Source organism: Rhinoderma darwinii, unplaced genomic scaffold (assembly GCF_050947455.1).
Source record: "Rhinoderma darwinii isolate aRhiDar2 unplaced genomic scaffold, aRhiDar2.hap1 Scaffold_523, whole genome shotgun sequence".
NCBI classification, from domain to species: Eukaryota; Metazoa; Chordata; class Amphibia; order Anura; family Rhinodermatidae; genus Rhinoderma; species Rhinoderma darwinii.
The window spans coordinates 134,359-158,348 of NW_027464072.1; the positions used below are offsets into that span (position 1 = coordinate 134,359).

The window sequence follows — 23,990 nt, forward strand, 5'->3', positions numbered from 1 at the left end:
GGAGGGAGGGCGGAGAGAAGACAAGGAAGGTGAATGAGCTGTTCCAATGTGAAATGCCGGAAACACAGAAACACAGAAGACACACACACACACAACAAGAGGTGGCAATGTATTCATTAATTGCATTTAATAAATGAGCTCATTATCACACATGACTGTACAAATGCATTGTCCAACAGGTGTTGAAATAATGGGATTAAAAGGGGAGATCCCATCAGAAAGACAAAAACAATAGCAAACACAAATAGCACTTTTGGAATCTGATTTTAGTCAACACATAAGGGAAGGGTGCACCGGTCCTGGAAATACTGCAATACCAGGTCAATGCGTGGAGTGGACAGAGCAAGCTCTATTTCCATCTCCCTGTTCTAAAAATCCATTTAATATATGGTCCCCAGATAGGGGACGTATCAGATATTAAACTGATAAGAACAGATTTTTTTGATTTGGCTGTACCACAACGATACAAAACCGTTTATTCAAATTTCAAAGATTTACATACAGGTGCAAATACATTAATTGATCAATTCCAATCATTAAAATGCCATTTTACATATGCAGAGGCGTCTTTTTGTTTATCAAGTAACAGGTATAAATACATCTCACTTAAAATCATCCCATATACATCATCCACCGACAAGATATCCTTTTTAAAAAGTAAAATGTTCCGTGCCTTCCAGAGAGCTGCCTTCACACAGTTGATGATCCTCCATGCCGTCCATCTATTTTGCGTACAATCACAATCTATCTGTCCATATAGAATTACATAATAGTTTAACGTTTTAATTGCTGTAATTGTTCTTAAAAGTGGCAAAATCTTGCTCCATATAGTCTTTGAGAAAGCGCAAGTCCATAAAAGATGAAAGACTGTTTCTTCTTGGTGGCATCCCTCTCTTGGGCATACGGCAGTGTTTGATAGTCTTCTTCTGTGCTGAAAGGAACGGCATGGCAGGCAACTGTGGACGCAGCTCCAGGCTAGATCTTTCTGGGAATTAAAAAGATAATAACAATTCATCATTCTCCATATGTTTTTACATTGTATTTCGTTAAAATTACCAATAATACATACTTCAGTGGATTTTAAAATAAACTTAGTTAACACTTTGCCATTCATTAAGACCTCTGTTTTTACCTTAGTGAGATTAAAAAGGACAACAATTTTCTCAAAAATGTCATAAATATATGGTGTGTCAAAACTATACGGATGCTTGAGGTCAGTTTTAAACCAACCGAGACGCCTCATACAATTCCCCAAATTATATTTTAAAAAGAAGGACCAGTAGTTTTCTTTAAAAAAATTCCTAAAGCATAATGAAAAAAATTTAGTATATAAGAAAACTCTGAAATCAGTAAAATCCTTTCCTCCTTTTTCTTTGGGTTTAAAAACAGTTTCTCTTTTTAATTTTTCCATTTTTGAGTTCCAAAAAAAGGTGAAGCATGCTTTTTGTAATTTACATAGAACTCGAGTGGGAGGGGGGAAGACCAAGCTCAGGTATAAAATCAAGGGCAGGATCACCATTTTAATAATAAGCACTTTGCCCTCCATAGTCAGCTCTCGTAATCTCCATATGCACAACTTCTGGTTCACTTTTTGCATAATCCCCTCCCAGTTTTCTGTTACATCATTGTATTTATTAAAATATACACCTAAAATCTTCACTTTTTCTACAGTTGGAACTTCAATGTCACTCATGTCTATTGCACCTATCTTTAAAATTTCACATTTATTAAAATTAACTTTAAAACCTGATGCACAGCAAAAATTGTTGATTAGTTTTAAAGACTTCTTTAGTGATATGTTGTCTTTACAGGTTATGGCGACATCATCCATATAACTTGCTACCTTGGCTTCTATACCTTTGCTCCCAGGGAGAGATACTCCACGAATATCATTATCTCTCCTGATCATGCATAAAAGGGGTTCAAGAGCACAGATAAAAAGTAGGGGTGATAGGGGGCAGCCTTGTTTCACACCGGACCTGAGGGGAACAGCCTGGGACTTAAAACCATTAATTAAAATTCTACTTTGACAGTTATCGTAAAATGCCTTTAAAGAATTTAAAAAATTCCCTGGTATGCCCATCTTTCCTAAAACATTAAATAAAAACTGGTGTGAGACCCTATCAAATGCTTTTTCAAAGTCTACCATTAAAATTGCCAAGTTGCTTTTCCTGCTGTTTGCGTCATCTATCAGGTCTTTTATGAGGTTTAGGTTTTCCCATATACTCCTACCTGGGATTCCACATACTTGGTTTGGATGAATAAGCGTCTCAATCACGTTTTTTAATCTGTTTGCACAGATCTTGGCCATTACCTTATAATCACAATTTAGGAGTGTAATCGGCCTCCAATTCTTGATCTCCTCCTTATTACCTTTTTTATACAATAAAGAAACGTCACCCATTTTCCAAGATTCTGGTAAAATTTTTGAGTTAAAAGCTTCTAAAAGGAGAGATAAAAGATCATCCTTTAAAACCTCATAAAACGTTCTATAAAATTCAATTGGTACCCCATCAGCTCCTGGAACTTTACCCAACTTAAAACTATTTATGGTATCCAGTATTTCTTTTTCTGTAATGGGCTGTAATAAAACAGATTGGGCATTAGAATCTAAAACACATGAAATTTCCTTTAAAACATCATCCATAACATTTTTATCCACATTTTTTTCGTTAAAAAGGTCTTTATAATAAGTATGTGTTTTTTCCAAAATATTATCAATTACTGTTTCTCCTTCCATTTTTTCTATATGAATTCTCCTCTGTACACTTTTTTTAAAAAAATATCTGGAGCACTTTTCATTTTCTTCAATGTGTTGTATTTTAGCCTTAAAGATTATTTCTTTTCCTTTATCTTCCAAAAATGTTTTTACCTCTTTTTTAACGTGTATTATTTCTTCAGTCACATCTATCCCCACAGACCTCATTTTGTAGAGTGTTTGTAATTGTGTATTATATTTTTCGTAAACCGCTCTCTTTTCTCTTGCTTTTTGAACTCCATACCTGATAAAGAATTCTTTTATATTTTTCTTCATTTTATCCCACCATATTCTCATAGATTCTGTAGGGTCCTTTTTCTGCTTGCACCTGTTGTAAAACTTAGTAAAATCTGCCATTATTTTTTCATCTTTTAAAAGCGACACGTTCATCTTCCATGAACTAGCACCTCTTCTAAAACCAGGATCAAGATTTAAGACAAATAAAAGGCCTTTATGGTCAGAGAACATGTTAGTTAAAAGTTCACAGTGGACAGGTAAGATTTGCTGAGAAGAAAAAATAAAATCAATTCTTGAGCTGCATCGTATATTACTCCATGTAGTACTTTCCAGTTCAGACATTTTTTTGTTGCAATTTTTAAAAACATCTGTAAGTTTAAAGTCAGTTACGATATTACTTAATAGACCAGAAGTTTTGTCATAGTTTCTACTGGAAGATTGTGTAGATCTTTTTTCACCTCTTAAAACACAATTAAAATCCCCGGCTAAAACTAAAGGACAGGAATTATTAATAAACAGAGGTAAAATTTCCAACATCTCTTCTCTTTCTTTTTTGTTCGGTGATCCATAAAAATTTAAAAACTGCCACATAACACCATTAAGAAAGGCCTTAACCAATAAAATCCTACCTGGTAAAATTTCTTGTTTAAAGGAAATATTAACATTACCTTTAAAAAGTATTGCCACTCCTGCAGATTTTGTTATATTGGAACCAGACCACACCGAAGTCCCATATGTCCAATCTTTTTCATACCTCTTATATTCCGCCTGATGAGGGATGCCACACTCCTGCAAGAAGAACACCGAGGCGGAAAGCAGGGATAGATAATTAAAAAGTACTGTTCTGCGTGTGCTTGACTTGATACCCCTTACATTTAGGGAGAGTCCTTTCAAAACTGCCATCAATGAAGTTAAAAGGTGGGATAAAACACAAATTTCAACCTCTTAAAGTCTTAATTTCTTCTTCCAGCCTAGCCAACCCCTGAGAACTGTCAGAGATATCCTGGTCACCCCTAGAGGTCACGCAGCGCAATAAGTCTGTTGAGCTGGAATCACTGTCTGTTGCCTCCTCCGAAAAATCCTCACAGAGAGGACTAGGGAGAGTATTTGGATCACTCGTCACTGTCTTCTTACCCCTTTCTGGCGGTTCTGACCCATAGTCCATCTCTTCCGTGCGGCTTCTTGTATGGGAAGCCCCAGGCTGTCTGACAGACGTCTGAGCCATTTCTTCCGGGGTTTCCGAGATGATGCTGGGTGTTTCAAGTTCTCCCTCAGGTTGTATTGCCGAATAACGGTTTCCCATCTTCAGTACTTCCCGATTTAGAGGATCACCTGTTTTCCTTTTTTTTGCACCCGATTCTTCTTTTAGTTGAGCCTGAGATGCAGCTTCCTCCGGGTTACTACCTTCCCTGCAAGAGGAAAGCATCCCCGTCCCCTGCTTCTCCATCCTTTTCCTCTCCTTTTGACGGTCTTTCATTTTAATCTGCGACTGGAATCCTTCACTGTCAAGAGAGACAACAGACTTACCGGTAGAAATTTCTGTAGCGTGACCTGCTTCCTGGGCTTCCATATTTGCCTCCTCTTCTGGGGCTGGCTGGTTTCCAAGCTGTCTCCCACGTTGAGGTTGGTGCATATTTTTTTGCGGTTTCTGTCTGTGGGGACAGGATGCATAGAAGTGACTGGGATCTTGACATAAACTACAATTTTTTGGTTCACTACAACTTCGAACCGTATGATTTTTACTTCCACAATTTGTACAGGTACTTTCACAATCATTTTTTGAATGCCCATATTTTTTGCAGATTCTGCAGAATTCCTCCATACCATTAAAAAAAATATCACCATTAATATTGCCCAATTTAAAACGAGCTGGGGGTACCAATTTTTCCTCAGGTGTTTTGGGATTGTCTTTTAATTCTACAAAAAATTTCCATTTTGAAGTCCACACATCAAACTCATTCATAACCTTCCCCTTAGGAATAACTAGAGTACAGTAATTTTTCAGAAAGAACACAATCTCCTCTTCAGTTATATAAGGGGAATACATTTTAATCACCATGAGTTTTCGATCTGAGGGGAAGTGCTCCACAATCTGGACCCCTTTCAGCCTGGGATCTCTGCCTACCTTTTTCAAGCGATTCACAAAATCCAAGTAAATACCGTCATATCGCAAGGTCACGTCATAGATCCCACGCCTAGGATAGTCCTGGATTGCCAAAATCTCCAAGGGTCGGATTGCGAACACTCCCAGGAGCACTTCCTCGATCAGGTGTTTCAGACCGCCGTTTGCTGGAGCCTCCTCCGTATACGTAAAACGTATAGAGTTTTTGAGCCGAGTGAAATTCGGCTCAAATGTTGGGTTGTCATTTCCTGCCATGACAAACCACCAACTTGTATGCGCACCACAGAGACACACGGGTCACTGTAACCAACTAACGCAACTCCCCTTTTCGGCCGAAACCTACACGGGGGTATATGGATCGCAACCCGTTGCTCAGGACTAAGCCTCTCTCCCAAATAGCAGCACGGGGGTGAAGTCCAGGCGAACCTGGACGATCCCCCGAGGCCGAGAGAGAGGGTACCTGAGCACCTCCCAACCAAGACCAAGGCAGAGCTGATACGAATAAACAGCACTACACTTGATCTCAGCCAGAAGGCCGAGAAGCGATAACCCGAGCGGCCCTTGCCTTGCCCGAGCCTGTCCCATACTGCTGTTCACCCCTTGCAGCGATTGATTCAGCCTACTCCTAGGCAATTCCATGGGGCCCTGCAGGCTCACACACATTTACAGCTACTAAGCGGGAGGGAGGTGAATAAAGGCCGGAGAGGAAGCCAGACAGGATTTGCTTCTTTTGCTTGCACCACAATGCAGTGCTGAAAGAGGAGGAATCTACATAAAAACGCCTTCCTGGCAACGCCCAAATGCCCTCCTGCCATGCAGATAAACACTGGCAGCGGCAGCAAGTGCATGCCCACAGCCACCCCTTGTTCCTTCACACCTTGTATCAGCTTTAATCCAGTCCTGTGCTGCCTGCTGAGCAGCACTGAACAACACTGCCTGGGCCCAGGCTTTTATCTCTGAGGCAGGCCCCATTATGATGTCAGAAAGCTGGCTCTGGAATCCTGAGGGCTCCACTATGACACGTGCAAAGTTCCGTCTGAACTTTATATAAGACGGTGAGGCTCAGTCAGTCACTCAGTGTTGCCTGAGAGGGCAACACTGCAACAGCCGGCCGCCAGGCTGTCTTTTTTTTGCACATTTATTTGCCTCCAGGAGGCCACAAGAGGGAGACAAGGGACTGCAAAATGGAAAATAGGCATCCACCAACTTTACAGACAACTTCTCTTTGCTCCTACAACCTCCATCCTTGCACAGTTTGTTATTCTTCCAGGTAACATAGTAACAAATCCAAATTGCTGCTCTCTTTGTAGGCAAGCAAGGGTTTGTTGCAACTGCAATTCTTACTTCTTCTTGAAATGTAGGGACGACAGTACATTCCATCACATCCATCTAGTGTACACAGGTAGGTCCATTGTGGCGGGTAGGCGGCTGGCTGCTTTAATGGCTGTTTGCTGTTCCCCTACTCCACTCCACTCCACTATTTGACTGTGGTGCTGCATCAATCAGTGGCTGGCTCAGGTGCAGCTCTTTAACTTACCTAGGAGGGAGGGCGGAGAGAAGACAAGGAAGGTGAATGAGCTGTTCCAATGTGAAATGCCGGAAACACAGAAACACAGAAGACACACACACACACAACAAGAGGTGGCAATGTATTCATTAATTGCATTTAATAAATGAGCTCATTATCACACATGACTGTACAAATGCATTGTCCAACAGGTGTTGAAATAATGGGATTAAAAGGGGAGATCCCATCAGAAAGACAAAAACAATAGCAAACACAAATAGCACTTTTGGAATCTGATTTTAGTCAACACATAAGGGAAGGGTGCACCGGTCCTGGAAATACTGCAATACCAGGTCAATGCGTGGAGTGGACAGAGCAAGCTCTATTTCCATCTCCCTGTTCTAAAAATCCATTTAATATATGGTCCCCAGATAGGGGACGTATCAGATATTAAACTGATAAGAACAGATTTTTTTTGATTGAAAAATGCTTTATTGACAATCAATCGTCATCATACAAACATTACTGCGACGCAGCGCGAGCCATGAAGCAGCAAATAATAAATAATAACAGTCGTCAAACATAACATGACAGTATAATACACAGTACAGGCTAGCCTATGCTATACATTACACCACATGCTACACTAACATTCTTGCATTCACTAAAGCCAAACAACAAAGCATTACAGACAAGTGATGGGATAGGGGAGTGGGTAGGAGGGGATAGGGAAGCGGGAAATCACAGGCCCGAAGCTTTATTGAAAGACAACACACAAGAAGGGAGAGTGGGGGGAAGGGGAGTATCAGTCCTCTTCCTCATCGACGTCCGGGCTGTCCCAGGTGGAATAGTCTCTGAGCAGGCTGTGGATCAGCCTGCGGCAGTCCTGGACGGACACACTCTCTCTCCGCAAAATCAGACGATTCCTGGCGAACCATATAGCGTCCTTAAAACAGTTCATAAGGCGCCAGGCTTCCTGGATTGCTCCATCCGTGGTATTCCCAGGAAATAGTCCATAAAGTACCGAGCGGTACGACAGTCTGTTCCTGGGAACTGAGTCCTTGAGTTCGTGTTCCAAGGCTTTCAACAGACCCTGTGCAAAGGGGCACTGCCAGAAAATGTGCAAAGATGTTTCCTCCGTGAAGGGGCACCTGGGGCAGTACCGGGTCTTGCACAGGTTGCGGGCATGCATGAATGACCTAAGAGGCAGTCCTCCCTGGATGGCCATCCATGAAATGTCCTTGTGCCCGTTGGTCAACCTGCCAGATGACACGTTAGTCCAAACAGTCTCCAACGTGTCGGCATGAAGCCCTGGAACAAACTCCAGTGGGTCCTTTGCTCTGATGTGCTTGTGGATCGTCTTAGGTTTCCACAAGTCGGGCTTAAGACCCTCCAGTTGATGCTCCCTCACAAACCGGACGACATCTCCGTAGAACCAGGGAGCGTGCCAGTTGTAAGGGAAGGAGCTGTCCCACTTATCCCAGCCAAAACCTCGCCAGAGGGGAAGGAGGAAGTAGCGGGACATGGCCTTGCCCGCAGAGCCGTTTGCTGTCCTCAGAGTCCTACGAACACAGTCACATACAAAAGCGATCCGCAGCAGAGTGGGAATGTCGGGTATACCCTTCCCACCTTTGCGGGGCTCCTTGTACATAACAGTCCGCTTTACTCTGTCCATTTTCGAGCCCCAGATGAAGCGAAACACAGTCCTGGTAATGGCCCTCGAGACCGTTGCAAGAGGGGGCCATGCCTGTGCAGTGTATTGTAGCACAGGCAAGACTTCGTTACGCAGGACCATTGCTTTGCCCTCAATAGTGAGTTGTCTGAGGCTCCACAGTCCGATCCTTTGGTTGACTTTGGCCAAGCGTTCTTCCCACGACTTTAGGGCTGCACCTTCCTTACCGAACCAGACTCCCAGAATTTTGATGAAGTCCGGCTTGATAGTAAACGGGAAGGAGGCAGGAGAAGGCAGGTACCACTTTCCGAAGAGCATGGCTTCCGACTTCCCGCAGTTGACTTTTGCCCCTGAAGCGCGTCCGAACTCCTCACAGGTCTGGACGAGTGCAGTCACCGAACTCTGGTCGGCGCAGAAGACGGTCACGTCGTCCATGTACAGCGAGCATTTGACCTCGAAGTGTCCTGGACCTGGTGCGGTGATCCCTCTGATCTCTCCATTCTGCCGGATAGCCTCTGCGAAGAGCTCTATAACACAAACAAAAAGGAGAGGTGAAAGAGGACAGCCTTGTCTAACCCCCGACGATACAGGAAAGGGGTCAGTCTTCCAGCCGTTCACCAGCACCGAGCTGTAAATGTCGCAATACATCAGGTTAACATACAAACAGAACAACCTGCCAAGCCGCAGCCTACGCAGAGCCTTACCCATGAATTCGTGAGAGACCCGGTCAAAAGCCTTCTCCTGATCCAGACTGACCAGGGCCGCGTGTGTACGGCGGCTTTGCATGTAATGCACCGTGTCCCTCACCAGGGCAAGACTGTCGGCCACCCTACGGCCAGGAATGCCGCAGGTTTGGTCCGATCCGATGATCTGTCCGATGACAACCTTCAGTCTGTTGGTCAATACTTTGGCGAGGATCTTGTAGTCCACGTTCAGGAGAGAGATGGGACGCCAGTTTTTCAGGTCACATCTCTCCCCCTTCCGCTTATACAAGATCGTGATCATGCCTTCTCTCAAGGACGGTGGCATTCTACCCTCCACCACCATCTCCTCATAGAGCTCCAGCAGGTCCGGACAGATCAAGTCCCCCAGCGCTACATAGAGCTCTGCTGGGAGACCATCACTGCCCGGGGTCCTGCCGGGTCTGAAGGATTTAGCGGCAGAGAGCAGTTCCTCCACCGTCAGGGGTACGTCCATAGCCTCCGTACCTGCAGGATCAAGATGATTAGTGATACCTGACAGGAATTTATCGGCGGCTTCGGGGTCAGTGGTTTTCCGGGAGTAGAGGCTTCGGTAGTAGTCTGTGACGACTCCCATCACCTCCTTCTTCCCAGAATGCATGTTTCCGGTCTCATCTCGGAGTTCCTTCAGGGGCGTGTGGCCGGCATGGAGTTTCCTGAAAAAGAACGAGTTACATTTCTCACCCTTCTCCAGGTTCTCCACCTTGGAACGAAAGACAATTCGCTTGGATTCCTCCTCAAAGTGCCTTTTCAGGCCCTTTTTGGCTTCCTCCAGCTCCTTCCTGACGTCCCAGCCGCATTGAAGGAGGTCTTGCAGGGATCGCAGCTGACGCTGCATCTCTCTGAAGTCTCTCTTCCTCTCACACGCCTGTTGACGACTTTTTGCCTGAAAGAAACAACGAAATTCAACTTTAACATATTCCCACCAGTCACAGGTTTTGTCAAAGAAAACTTTATCATTCCTCCAAACAATATAGGCGTCTCTAAGTTCCGCCAGTACCTCTTCTCTTTCCAGCAGGGCACAATTCAGCTTCCAGGAGCCAGGGCCGGGAGGAAAACCGTGGCCGATGGCACCCTGGAAGAGAATGGCCCTGTGGTCAGAGAAGAAGCAGGGGACCATGGAGTGCCCATGCTGCTTGACTGCCCGGGAGGTGAACACAAAGTCAATCCGAGAACGAAGTGAGCCATCGGGTCGGCTCCATGAATAGTTCACAGAGCCGATCCCCATGGAGCCCACAACGTCCTGCAAGGATGCTTCGGTTACCATCTCGATAAGCAGTTTGGAACTGACATCCAGCTTGATTGAAGTGCCGGAACTTCGTCCATCCTCTTCGATGGGGCAGTTGAAGTCCCCGGCCATCACCACTGCCCTAGTGGTGGCGAGCTGGGTCCGCAGGGTCTGGAATAGTTCCAGGCGCTCAGCCTTCATAGGGGGAGCGTACACGTTGATGAGCCTAATCGGCTCTCCCGCCCAGGAACCGTCTACGACCAACAAGCGGCCGCAGACGAGCTCCTGGACAGAGTCAACAGTAAATACGCTTCCCCTAATCAGGATGGCAACCCCTGCAGACTTACAGTCGCCCCCACCAGACCAGTAGGACGGGCCATGGGTCCACTGCCTGGCCAGATGATGGTATGACCTGGAAGAGGGGAGAGTACATTCCTGCAGCATAAATACATCACTCGACTGCTTGGAAAGAAAAGTTAGCACCATCTGACATCTAGTCCTATCTCTAACACTCCTCACATTGAGGCTAAAGATGTTAAGTTTAGCAGCCATGGGGGAGAATAAAGAAGGTTAGTGCAAACGATACACCTTAGTTACCAGTCCGGTCGGGCGGATCCTCCTCTCTGGAGCCTGGCGGGTCCGGAAGATCCAGCAGGCCCTCTGACAAAAATTGTTCCAGGATTGTAGCCACCTGGATGTCTGTTGTGAAGTCGATGACCTCAGGTTCAGACACGAGTTCCTCCACCATCTGCTCCATTTCCTCCTGCTGCGCAAGGGAATCTTCGCAGATTTCCACGACTTGTCTCTTTGAGGACTCAGCAGCTGGGCTGTCCCTCACCTTTCTCTTCCTCTGGATGGCACCTGAGGAGACAAGAGGGGGAAAATCCTCCAGGGAGAGGACTCCAGCAGCTGGAGGGGAAGATGTTAGTGCTGCTGGAGCTGGGGAGAAGGGAGGCTGGGTTGGGAGAGGTGCAGGTGACAGGACCACTGAGATGGGTGGGTAGGAGAAGGTGAGGGCCTCAGTGGGGGTGACAGGGGTTGGGGACGGGGGGGTGGGGAGGGCCGGGCGAGGGAGGGTGGGAAGGGTAGGGCGAGGGAGGGCCGGGAGAGGGGGGGAGGGACTGTCGTCTTCTTACCATCCTTCTTTTTCCCGGTCTTCTGTGCCGCTGGAGCTCTGGCTGGGGCGGGGTTCCCTCTGGCTGGAGCTTTCGCTGCTACAGTTGCCCAGGATCGATCCCTCTTCGGGCAGTCCTTGTAAGAGTGGGCTGCTTGTCCGCAGAGGTTGCACATTGTCCGTTTCGGGCAGTCTTTGGTCTCGTGTCCTGTTACCCGGCAGTTCTTGCAGGCGTCCTCCTTGCAGTCCTTCACCGAATGACCCTTCTTGCTGCATCTCCTGCAGATCTGCGGCATGTCCGGGTAGTAGATGAGGCCGTAGGAGTTGCCCAGCGAGAATGACTGGGGCAGGTGCTGGAGGCCGTCTTCCGCGCTCGAATCCTTGTTCAGTCGGACGATTACCGACCACTTGCCAGTCCAGAAGCCGAGTCCGTTCAGGATGTGGGTGGGTTCCCTCACCACTGTGCAGAACCGCTTCAGGAGCGTGGTGATGTCTTTGCCGGGGGTGTGTGGGTTCCGCATTGAGACCGTCACCCGCCTTTCCTCTCTTTGGACAGGGCAGTTGCCCACAAAGCGAGAGAAAGGGGATTCAGGCCTCGCCGCTTTCACCATCTCCCAGTACCTTCTGCAGATGTTGATCGAAGCGAAGGTCACGAAGAACATCCCGGTCATGAAGGCCTGGATACTGATGGTCTCCGGCTTAGCGAAGCCCTGATCCAGGAGCATCTTCTGGCAGAACACTTCTTCCGTCATGTCCGGCACTCTCCCGTCCACCTCCTTGAGCTTCAGGGCCACCGTCTGCTTCATCCAGGGCTCCAGGGTTGGAGCAGCCTGGTTCGGCTTCCTGGTGGCCTGTTCGCTTGAGGAGGCTTCAGGAGGAGATGTCCTGGCCTGGGCCGGCTCACCTGGTCCATCAGCCTTCTTCTTCTGGGTGGCAGGGTTGCTGGTTGAGGCCATGGCTTCTTCCAGCTGTTCCTGTCGCTTGGGGAGGATCTTCGATAGCTCTTTCCCGAAGGGGGCGGAGCTATGCAAATCTTCTCCTTGCTGGCCGAGGTTCTTCCACGAAATTTCTTCCGCAGCGGTTCCTCGTCGAGCTTCTTCTTCTGCGGCCGAGCTTCTTCGAAGATCCCCTTCAGCAGCGGCTCTTCTCCGAAGTTCTCCTTCTTCTTCCCGGCAGCGATCTCCCGGAGCTTCTTCCTCGATGGCGGCTTCTCCCTTCTGGATCGTCGTCTTCGCTGGTTCTTCTCCGCAGTTCGTCGCCGGCTTCGTCTGGAACGCTCTTGGATCGCTAAGCTAGTGTTTATAGCCCCCAGTGGTTCTCCGAGCTATCTATCCTTACAAGGACTGATAAGAACAGATACTACACTTGATCTTAGCCAAAAGGCCGAGAAGCGATAACCCGAGCGGCCCTTGCCTTGCCCGAGCCTGTCCCATACTGCTGTTCACCCCTTGCAGCGATTGATTCAGCCTACTCCTAGGCAATTCCATGGGGCCCTGCAGGCTCACACACATTTACAGCTACTAAGCGGGAGGGAGGTGAATAAAGGCCGGAGAGGAAGCCAGACAGGATTTGCTTCTTTTGCTTGCACCACAATGCAGTGCTGAAAGAGGAGGAATCTACATAAAAACGCCTTCCTGGCAACGCCCAAATGCCCTCCTGCCATGCAGATAAACACTGGCAGCGGCAGCAAGTGCATGCCCACAGCCACCCCTTGTTCCTTCACACCTTGTATCAGCTTTAATCCAGTCCTGTGCTGCCTGCTGAGCAGCACTGAACAACACTGCCTGGGCCCAGGCTTTTATCTCTGAGGCAGGCCCCATTATGATGTCAGAAAGCTGGCTCTGGAATCCTGAGGGCTCCACTATGACACGTGCAAAGTTCCGTCTGAACTTTATATAAGACGGTGAGGCTCAGTCAGTCACTCAGTGTTGCCTGAGAGGGCAACACTGCAACAGCCGGCCGCCAGGCTGTCTTTTTTTTGCACATTTATTTGCCTCCAGGAGGCCACAAGAGGGAGACAAGGGACTGCAAAATGGAAAATAGGCATCCACCAACTTTACAGACAACTTCTCTTTGCTCCTACAACCTCCATCCTTGCACAGTTTGTTATTCTTCCAGGTAACATAGTAACAAATCCAAATTGCTGCTCTCTTTGTAGGCAAGCAAGGGTTTGTTGCAACTGCAATTCTTACTTCTTCTTGAAATGTAGGGACGACAGTACATTCCATCACATCCATCTAGTGTACACAGGTAGGTCCATTGTGGCGGGTAGGCGGCTGGCTGCTTTAATGGCTGTTTGCTGTTCCCCTACTCCACTCCACTCCACTATTTGACTGTGGTGCTGCATCAATCAGTGGCTGGCTCAGGTGCAGCTCTTTAACTTACCTAGGAGGGAGGGCGGAGAGAAGACAAGGAAGGTGAATGAGCTGTTCCAATGTGAAATGCCGGAAACACAGAAACACAGAAGACACACACACACACAACAAGAGGTGGCAATGTATTCATTAATTGCATTTAATAAATGAGCTCATTATCACACATGACTGTACAAATGCATTGTCCAACAGGTGTTGAAATAATGGGATTAAAAGGGGAGATCCCATCAGAAAGACAAAAACAATAGCAAACACAAATAGCACTTTTGGAATCTGATTTTAGTCAACACATAAGGAAATACTGCAATACCAGGTCAATGCGTGGAGTGGACAGAGCAAGCTCTATTTCCATCTCCCTGTTCTAAAAATCCATTTAATATATGGTCCCCAGATAGGGGACGTATCAGATATTAAACTGATAAGAACAGATAAGGTTTCAACAAAGTTTTTTATTGGCAAAAATAATATATTTTACAGACTTTTTTTTAAAATTGAAACCACAAGATAAAATCAACAGCATAATACATGAATATTCATACATTTAAATGAATACAAAAGTAATAATAATAAGACCATTAATACAGATGTTATAATAAAAGTACAGAACAATAGCAGGATAAAATTTATACAGGGCATAAAAGACATAAAAGAATAAAACCATTTTTATTTACAATGTTATGGTATTCCACATTTGCAAACACCACATGGATGTTGCTTCTTTTACCCCTAGCTGCTTTTTGTCCCTAAGATAATAAATATACATTTCACTTAGGGCATATTTCACACAATTTTTAACGTCAATAAAATCATGTTTAAAAAGCAGAATGTTCCTAACCTTCCAAATGGCATTCTTAAAACAGTTTAAAATGATCCAACAGACCATTTGCTGTTTAAAACTTGGGCAGTTAAAAAGACCATAAAACACGTATTCAAATTTAAGATCTTTAAGACCGCAGGCCCATTTCAGCAATGGGCCTACCTTCCTCCAAACCTCCTGTGCATATGGGCAGTTCCAAAACAGGTGCATTATCGTCTCGTCGTCACCACACCTGTCTCTCGGGCACTTGGCTCTCGCCACCAGTCCTCGCCTATGCTGGAATTCACGAGTAGGGAGGCACTGGTGAACGATTGCCCAGGCAAGGTCCTTGTGCACATTTGCCATAAATTTCCCGAAAACGTTCCGCCACACCACCTTGGACCTTGCCTGTGAGAAATTTGAAACTGCCAGTGTATCCTCCTGCCGCCTACAGGAGAGTGACACTTTTTTCTGGTCCCCCAATATGTCAGGCTCCAATTCTTGGAGACCTAGGAGCCTGACAGTTTTTTCGAGCACCGCATATTGTTTTGGGGGACACAGAAGCACAGGAGAATTCAAAGGGACACGAAACCATCGTTTAAAAATCATGCCCGTAGCGTACTTTAAAAAGTAGCTAAAAATACCATCAGAATTATACATTTTAAAACAGAAGCAAAAGTATTTAATGTAAAAGAAGTTAAAAAGGTTAGGAACATCTCTCCCGCCATTGTCCTTACATCTGTACATAAAATCACGTTTTAGTTTTTCCATTTTGGAACCCCATAAAAACATAAAACAGATCCTGGTCACTTTTTTAATATATAAAATTGTTGGAGGGAAAACCATAGCTACATAAAGCATTATGGGTAATAAAACAGATTTAATTATTAAAACTTTTCCCTCCATGGTGAGATTTCTCAAATTCCACATTAAAACCTTTTTTTCCATTTTGGCAATTACTGAATCCCAATTGGGTCTCCCATCGTTTTCTTGATTAAAAACAATTCCTAAAATTTTTATCTGATCCTGCTGCATGTTAACTCCTGGTGTCACAGAGGAATCCCATACACCAGTATAAAAACAGTCACACTTATCAACGTTTAATTTAAAACCAGAGGCTTCACAAAAAAAGCCGGTGTTCCTCAATGCCCGTCTCATAGAAGCGGCGTCTGGGCATAGGACGGTGGCGTCATCCATATAGCCTAGGATTTTTACCTGGTTCCCCCTTCCTCCAGGTATGGGCACGCCTCTGATGACTTTATCATCTCTTATTAGGGTGAACAGAGGTTCTATGGCACAAATAAAAAGGAGCGGAGACAACGGGCACCCCTGTTTCACCCCTGATAAAAGAGGAACACCTTTAGTTAAAAATCCGTTGATAGAAATTTGGCTAAAACAGGATCGATATAAAAGCTTAATACGTGTTAAAATAATTTCAGGAACAGCCATCTTTTTAAGAACCATAAAAAGATATTCATGGGAGACCCGGTCAAAAGCCTTCTCGAAATCTAAGGATAAAATAGCAAGGCTTTGACCCCTTTCTTTAAAATACCAAATGATGTCACGTAAAATATTCAGGGACTCAGTAATTGACCTCCCAGGTACCCCACATACCTGGTTTGGATGGATTAATTTATGAATAAAAGGTTTAAAACGGATTGTTATTAGTTTAGCTAAAATTTTACAATCAACGTTTAAAAGAGTAATAGGGCGCCAGTTTTTTAACTGGTCCCTCTCACCTTTTTTAAAAATTAAGGACACAATCCCCCTCCTCCAGGAAGGGGGCAGCTCTTCAGTAATAAAAACTTCCTTATACAATAAAAACATGTCATTCTTTAAAATTTCCCAAAAAGCATGATAAAATTCGATGGGCAGACCATCTTCCCCAGGAGCTTTCCCATTAGAAAAACTTTTAAAAGCAAATAAAAGTTCCTCCAAGGTAATATTACGGGATAAAACTTCCTGGTCTAAAATATCTAGCTTGGCATCAAGGGAATTAAGAACATGTTCTAAAAAGGAAGGATCAATATTTTTCTTGTTAAAAAGAGATTGGTAGAAATTAAAAGCAGAATTTAAAATGCCGACCATAGTGGTTTCTCCTTCAAGGTTTAAAATGACATCTCGTTTATCCATTACCTTTTTGAAGAAGAACCGGGAACACTTCTCGCCATCCTCGAGGTGCTTTACATGTGAATTAAAAATTATTTGTTTCCCTTTCTCTTCTATGGCATATTTTATTTCAGCTTTAAGATTTAAGATATCATCATCAACATCCATACCAATCTCCTTCAATTTAAAAAGTACATGTAAACGTTTATTAAGAACATAAAACCATTGTTTTTTCTCTTTTGCTTTCTTCTTACCTGCTCGAATAAAAAAAGCTCTGATTTTGGGTTTAATGCCCTCCCACCAGTGTAGCATAGGCTGACTGGGCGCTCTATGGGACTGCCAACACTGGTAGGTCCGCACAAACTCCTCTTTAATGATGGGGTCCTCCAGGAGTGTGGTGTTTAGTCTCCAGGGACCCCTACAAGCTTTTTGCTCTCCCTCTAGCTCCAGGTGCACTGAAAGGAGCTTGTGATCAGATAAAATATTTGTTAAAAGCAAACATTTTTTGGGAATAAAACTATTAGAAGTGAAAATAAAATCAATTCTGGAGCTCACTCTTCCATTGGACCAGGTGGGGCCTGGGTCCGCAGGCAAGAGTTCCCTCCAGCAATCTTTGAATTTAAAATCACCAATAAAATTCTTGAGCAGGTAAGAAGTACGGTCAATTTTTCGATTAAAATCCCCACCCTGCCGGTGTTCTCCATCTCGCACACAGTTAAAATCACCACCCACCAGCAGGGGGGTAGACCCAACACAAAACAATGGTAAAATCTCTAATAGTTCTGCCCTCTCCTGTTTGGTAGGAGGGGCATAAACGTTTAAAACACGAATTAAAATTCCATTAAAAAGCAAATGTATTAAAATAGCTCTGCCGGGCATGATTTCAGTCACTGTTTGGATGGAGATAAAACGACCTCGGCAGAGCAATCCAACCCCCGCAGAGCGACAGTCATTTCCACCAGACCAGACTGAGGGGCCTAGTTTCCAGTCCATCTTTAAATCTTGATATTCCAAGTCATTAGGGATTCCACATTCTTGAAGCAGGCAAAGGTCAAAGTCCACAGTCTCTAAAAATGAAAATAAAGCAGTCCTGCGGACAGGGCTCTTTAGGGACCTCACATTTAGTGAGGCGACTTTGATAGGAACCAACATAGTCTTAGTTGAGGTCAGGGTCCGAACCAGAAGAGTCGTACTCGGAGATCAGCTGCGAGTCTGGACCCCCTTTTTGAGGGGTCAATAAATCTTGGATGTTGGTAGGGTCAGAGCCAGATACGTGGGCGGCTCCAACCCCCACACTGCTCTCATCCGAACTCCGATAGGCAGCTTTCCTCCGAACTCCGGACTCCTCTTCCTCTCGCTGTCTCTTTGCAGAATGGCTCCTATCCATCTCCTCGAAGTCGCTCTCACCCATCTCTGGCCCCTGGCTGAAGATATCGCTGATGTCCTTCCTGGGCAGCTGCACAGGGGCCTGTGAGGTCCCATCACTCTTGGCAACCTTTGCCTGCTTACGGGGAGCCTTCATCGCAAGCCCCTCCACAACCGCAGTGGAGGAACTTTGCTCCGACCCCCCCGTTGACCGGAAATGGTCAAAACGAGGCTCCAATCCAGCATATTTTAGGGTTTTCTTAATGGAGCCCTCGTCTGACACAGAGTGTCTCCGCTCCATGCCCACACTCTTGGGACAGGCGTCAGGTCCTACTGCAGAACCTACGGAGCCACGACGCCTGTCGCTAACCACTGCCTCAACAGGGTCCACTGCAGGCGGAGCAGAGGACCTGTTTGCAGAGGTGCCGGTCAACTTATGTCCAGCAGAGTCAGAATTCCTCCTGCTCTGCCTGGACCCGGTGGAATCCCTATGGCCGTCCCTCGAGGCTGACATCGGTGGGCCCCCCGATGGAGCTGTGAAGGACTTTGGCCTGGACCCCTCAGTCGTCAATGCTCGTTTTGGGGCATTACCAGCGGCGTCTGCACATGTTGCAAACTGCCGCTCTGGCCCTGGTCTGGGTGGCCCAGATTTCGCTCTGCGGGGGCAATCTTTAAAAGCATGCCCAGTCATGCCGCACAGATTGCACAACACCTCGGAACTGCATTTTGCCGCTACGTGTCCAACCTGGCCACACCTGTTACACTGCACCACATGGGGCCGGTCACAATGTTCTCTGGTGTGGCCATATCTCAAGCAGTTCCGGCAGGCTATTGGCATCTGGGGGTAAAATAGGAATCCTCGATTCTTCCCAATGGCAAAGTTCTGGGGTGGGTGATGTAAGCCTCCAATGCCATTGGGATCCTGGCGGAACTTCACCCAATATTTCCTTTTGCCATTCCAGAAGCTCTGGGTGTTCAAGATTTTATGTGAGAAGCGGACCTCCCTGCAGTAACGACTGAGGAAGGTTTCAATGTCACACTCTGAGACAAATGGACTGAACATGCACATCACGAGCGGGACTTCTTCCTCCCCGTAGAGGAATAAAAAGTTCAGTCCATTTAGCCGCTCCTCACTCTGGTCCGCATCAGACAATCTTTTGTGCATGTTGTCGCAACATGCCGCGGCCGTAAAGGATACGGTGTACCGACCGCGGCTTTCCTGGTCGTTGAGACACAGGATGTCCGCCCGCTTGAGCCCCAGGAAGTCCAGCAGAATCACCTCCACAATGAAGCGAAGGTTCTTCCGCTGGCGATGGCCTTCTTCCACCTCGATGCGGACGGACTGGCGCAACCGGGTGTCCCCGGATGCAAATCCAAATGTATATGGCATTTTCAGTGCCTGGGGGCTAAGCCTGTCCCTTATAGCAGCAAGGGCTCAGATTCCACAATTAAGTGGAACCCTCCCCCAAGGCCAAGGATTAGGGTACCCCAGACACCTACGAAGCCCGATAAACGCCCTCGGAACGCTCTTAGAAAAACGCCTCAAGGCCGGTTGACCTCTTGGGTAAGGCGCGATCGCAACTCGTTGTCCGGGGGCTAAGCCCACTCCCCAAATAGCAGCAAGGGGGTGAAGTCTCTCTGTGAAAAGAGACGATCCCCCAAGGCCAAGGAGCAGGGTACCCCGGACACCTCCCAACAAAACCAGATGCAGAAATTTTTTTTTTTTTTTTTTTTTTTTTTTTTTTATTAAACCATTCAGGTTTTTTTGAATAAAACCGAGAACTGTAGTTGTTCAAACCACCTCTCTATTTTTCAAAAAATCTCATCATTCTGGTTCATTATTTTATTTTTCCATCAAATACAAGATAAATCAAACAAAATTCCTCAAACTAAATACCTCCATTTTAACATTCGCCATATCCCTTCCGCATCCATACCTCTTTCTAGATCCCATTTATAATAAAAATACAATTTAGCCAATACCATACTAACCACATCCTCCATCTCAAATACTTCTCTTTTATACACATTCAAATTCCTCGTATTCCACAATACCTCTTTCACACAAGTCAAAAAAATCCACAACACTCTATCCTTTTCACTACCCAAACTACACAAACCAAACAAGACAATTTCATACGTCAAACTCTTCAAACCAGTCAATTCTTCGCACAACCCACTCAACTTTTTCCAAACATCCTTTGCATGCTTACACGACCAAAACACATGACTCACATCCTCATCATCCCCACAACCTTCTCTCGGACACCTTTCAGATGCAACCAAACCTCTTCTTTTCTGAACACTCCTTACAGGCAACACTCCATGTACCGACATCCATAATAAATCTTTCTGCTTATTTGACACATCATACGTAACAATCTTCTTCCACACAGACTTAGACTCCATCGAATTCAAACCATTTACAGAACACATCACATTATTCATACACATACTTCTCACAACATTCTTTTCTCTCAAAAATCTCTCCATTCTTACATCCTCTAGCTGGAACTTTTTGATAAATTTTTCTACATACAAATACCACCCCGTGCACTGGAAAGCAATTGGTTTACATAAATTTCGTTTTTCCCAACTTAGACGCTGAATCACCGTTCCAGCTAGATATTTAGACATTCTGGAAGCCTTGGATTCCTTAAATAAAAGCTCTACAAAAAAACGTACACAATTAATTCCAATGAAAATCTCCAAATTTGGGAAATCAAGGCCTCCATTACGTCTGCTTTTCATTAGAATTTCTCTCCTTGCCTTCTCAATCCCGCTCCCCCATAGAAAAAGGAACAAAACTCTATTCACTTTTTTTAACATAGCAACAGCAGGAGGAAAAACCAGAGCAACATATAAAATCATAGGTAGAATAATACTTTTGACAATTAAAACCTTCCCCGAAAAAGAAAGATCCCTCATTCTCCACATTTCCAACTTTCGCACAATCCTACCACCTAACTCATCCCAACTTTCTTTCCCTTTCAGCTCATCATCAAACACAATACCCAAAATTCTCACACCATTCACCTGTTCCATATCAGAATCACACACTCGCTCATTACTGAAAAAAATTTTAAATTTGCTCTTACCCCAATTTATTTTAAAAGCAGACGCAATACAAAACATATTTACAATCAACTTCACTCTGGACATATCATACACTGAATCACACAATACACAAATATCATCCATATATCCCAAAGCTTTCACACGCTTTCCATCACACCCGGGCACCACCAAACCTTTCACAACCTTATCATTTCTAATCATTTGCAACAATGGTTCAATCGCACAAATAAAAAGGATGGGAGACAACGGACAACCCTGTCGCACACCAGACATAATACTAAATGATTCTGAAAAAAACCCATTCACCTGCACACAACTCTTTGCATTCGCGTATAATTTCTTCAACAAACTCACAAACTGAACCGGAAAACCCATTCTCTCTAACACTTTGAACAAAAACACATGCGCCACACGATCAAACGCTTTCTCAAAATCTAACGCACACACAATCACCTTCTTATTCCGACCCTTACAATCCTCAAGCATGTCCCGCACCAACGCCACGTTCTCATGCAATTTCCTTTTCGGTACCGCACATACCTGATCCTCATCAATTACACACCCAATCACATCTCTCATACGATTCGCAATCAGCTTGGCAAAAATTTTATAATCCGTATTCAGCAAAGTAATTGGTCGCCAATTTTCTAACCGTCTCTTATCTCCTTTTTTATGCAACAGAACTACCATACCCTTCTTCATCACATCACACATATTCGTCCCAGAAAACAACACTCTCATAACATCAATAACATCCTTCCCAATTATATCCCAATATTTCCCATAGAAATCAGCTGGTATTCCATCGGTCCCTGGAGACTTATTTTTGGCCATACTTCCCACCACATCCTTTACTTCACCATCCATAATCTCACCAAGCAAAAGCTCACATTCACTTTCAGGAACAAAATTACACACAATATCCAAAAACTCATCATCGTCACCCAGATCACACTTCTTCACATCATACAGTTGTTTATAAAAATCAGACACCACATCAATCACATCCTTACCAAACACCTCTTTATCATCCTTATCCAATAACACATTCATACCACTTTTCCCACCACACATTTTTTTAAAGAAAAATCTAGTGCACTTCTCGTGATTATCTCTAACCTCCACCTTAGACCTAAATATTATTTCTTTCCCTTTCTCTCGGAACCACTCCTTAATATCTTTTTTTGTTTTTTCCAAATCGTGTCTTACATCCATACCCAAATTTTTACATTGTTGAAGGAACGTCATCCGCATATTAAAGCGTGAATATTGCAATCTTTTCCTTCTCGCTCTTCTATACCCTATCTGTCTAAAAAACCCACCAATCTTTTTTTTCACCCATACCCACCATTCACACACATTAGAGAAAGAACTTTTCTTCCTAACCCAAAACCCATATTTTTTCCCAAACCTAGTTTTTACCCTTTCATCACTCAGAAAACTAACATTCATCTTCCATACCCCTCTACCATAAAAGAAATTATTTATAACAAAAACCCCCAACAAACACTCGTGATCTGAAAACCACACTCTCTCCTGCGCATAATCTACACATTTCATTGCTGAAATAGAAAAAAAGAAAAAGTCCAGACGAGAATCCGTTCTTCCGTCATCGGCATGGTACGTAAATGGACCTGGTTTCCTGGTGACAGCGTCCTGCAAAGCAAAGTCCTGCAAAATTTTATTCCACAAACTTCCGGTAGCGTCCACATTAGACTCTGTGGATCCAGCTCGGGCCTGCTTCTCCAGGATACAGTTAATATCACCGACAATAATAACAGGAACTTTACCATGTAGAAAAAATTTTAAACTATCAAAAAGTGCCAACCTATCAGATTTCACAGCATGGCCATAGATATTGATAAGCCTAAACTGCCATCCCTTATAGGATAGTAACACACAGACACATCTTCCTTCCTGAATGATCTGAGTCTGTTTGATGACAAACTCATTATTTTTGAAGAGAATACCAATTCCATCATTCCTATTTGTGGAAGAAAAGGACCAAATTGCTTCCCCAAACTTCCATTCTTCTTTCCTAGGCATTTTTGATAAACCACACTCTTGTACGCAAACAATGTCACTGCCCTTAGAGGCCAAAAAGTCCAGGACTGCAGCACGCTTGTGAGCAGAGGAGAACACCCGTACATTTTGTGAGACAATCTTTAATCTCAAAGACATGCGGGCATAGTATGGTTAGTGGAAAAGCAAGCCATGAAATAGCCAGAACATATCACGTCCCAGGGAAATACATTGCTCTTTCCAGATTTGCCACATTGACTTCACTGAGGAAACCTTCCCCAGGAGAGCTGGGTACTTCTGAGGCCACCTCAGATGACTTAGGGCTACAACTAGAGTCACTGTCCAGCAATGAGAAAGGATTTGCATGAGCAGAATCTTCCAACAAACCAATCTTCAGTCTCTTCACCGCCTTTCCAGATTTCCCCCTTTTTGAGACAACTTTGTGGAAAATTTCCGCACTAGTGGCACTAGGCATCCTGGCCTCCTTCTCGTCCTCCTCCGATATTGACCACTCCACTTTAGCTGAGTCTTCCGTTTTTGACTCTGGGCTAGAGAAAGACAAAATTTGCATACTTGCACCATTATCAGGGTATGCACACCCACTAGGTGGCGCTGTGTCTTCACCTTCCATAGGTATAACCACAGGTGTCTCATCAACAGTTGGCTCTGCAGGAGGGACCACACCCAACTCCATGCTGTCAGTATGTGAGGTTAGAACCTCTCCTAATCCAGCTTTCCCAGGGTCCTGAGAAGCAGCCACAGAAACACTGCCAGCAGGCTCTGAAATTACATCAGAAGAGGCAGCAAGGGAACTTGTTGTTCTCACCTGTCTGCCCCATGTCCTTCTCTCTTGCCCTAAGAAGGGAA

The 23,990-nt window shown here is 44.9% G+C and overlaps 2 non-coding genes and 2 pseudogenes across 2 annotated transcripts; all 4 read right to left on the reverse strand.

Moving 5' to 3' along the window:
* Positions 1 to 283: 283 nt before the first annotated feature.
* Positions 284 to 465, reverse strand: LOC142721867 (U2 spliceosomal RNA). Its single transcript, XR_012874223.1, has one exon. It is a non-coding gene; the product is annotated as a U2 spliceosomal RNA (small nuclear RNA).
* A 6,475-nt stretch (positions 466 to 6,940) lies between these two features.
* LOC142721865 (U2 spliceosomal RNA) lies at positions 6,941 to 7,117 on the reverse strand (annotated as a pseudogene).
* Positions 7,118 to 12,671: 5,554 nt separating this feature from the next.
* On the reverse strand, positions 12,672 to 12,773 carry LOC142721833 (U2 spliceosomal RNA; annotated as a pseudogene).
* A 1,256-nt stretch (positions 12,774 to 14,029) lies between these two features.
* Positions 14,030 to 14,221, reverse strand: LOC142721832 (U2 spliceosomal RNA). Its single transcript, XR_012874207.1, has one exon. It is a non-coding gene; the product is annotated as a U2 spliceosomal RNA (small nuclear RNA).
* Between the last annotated feature and the right edge of the window lie 9,769 nt (positions 14,222 to 23,990).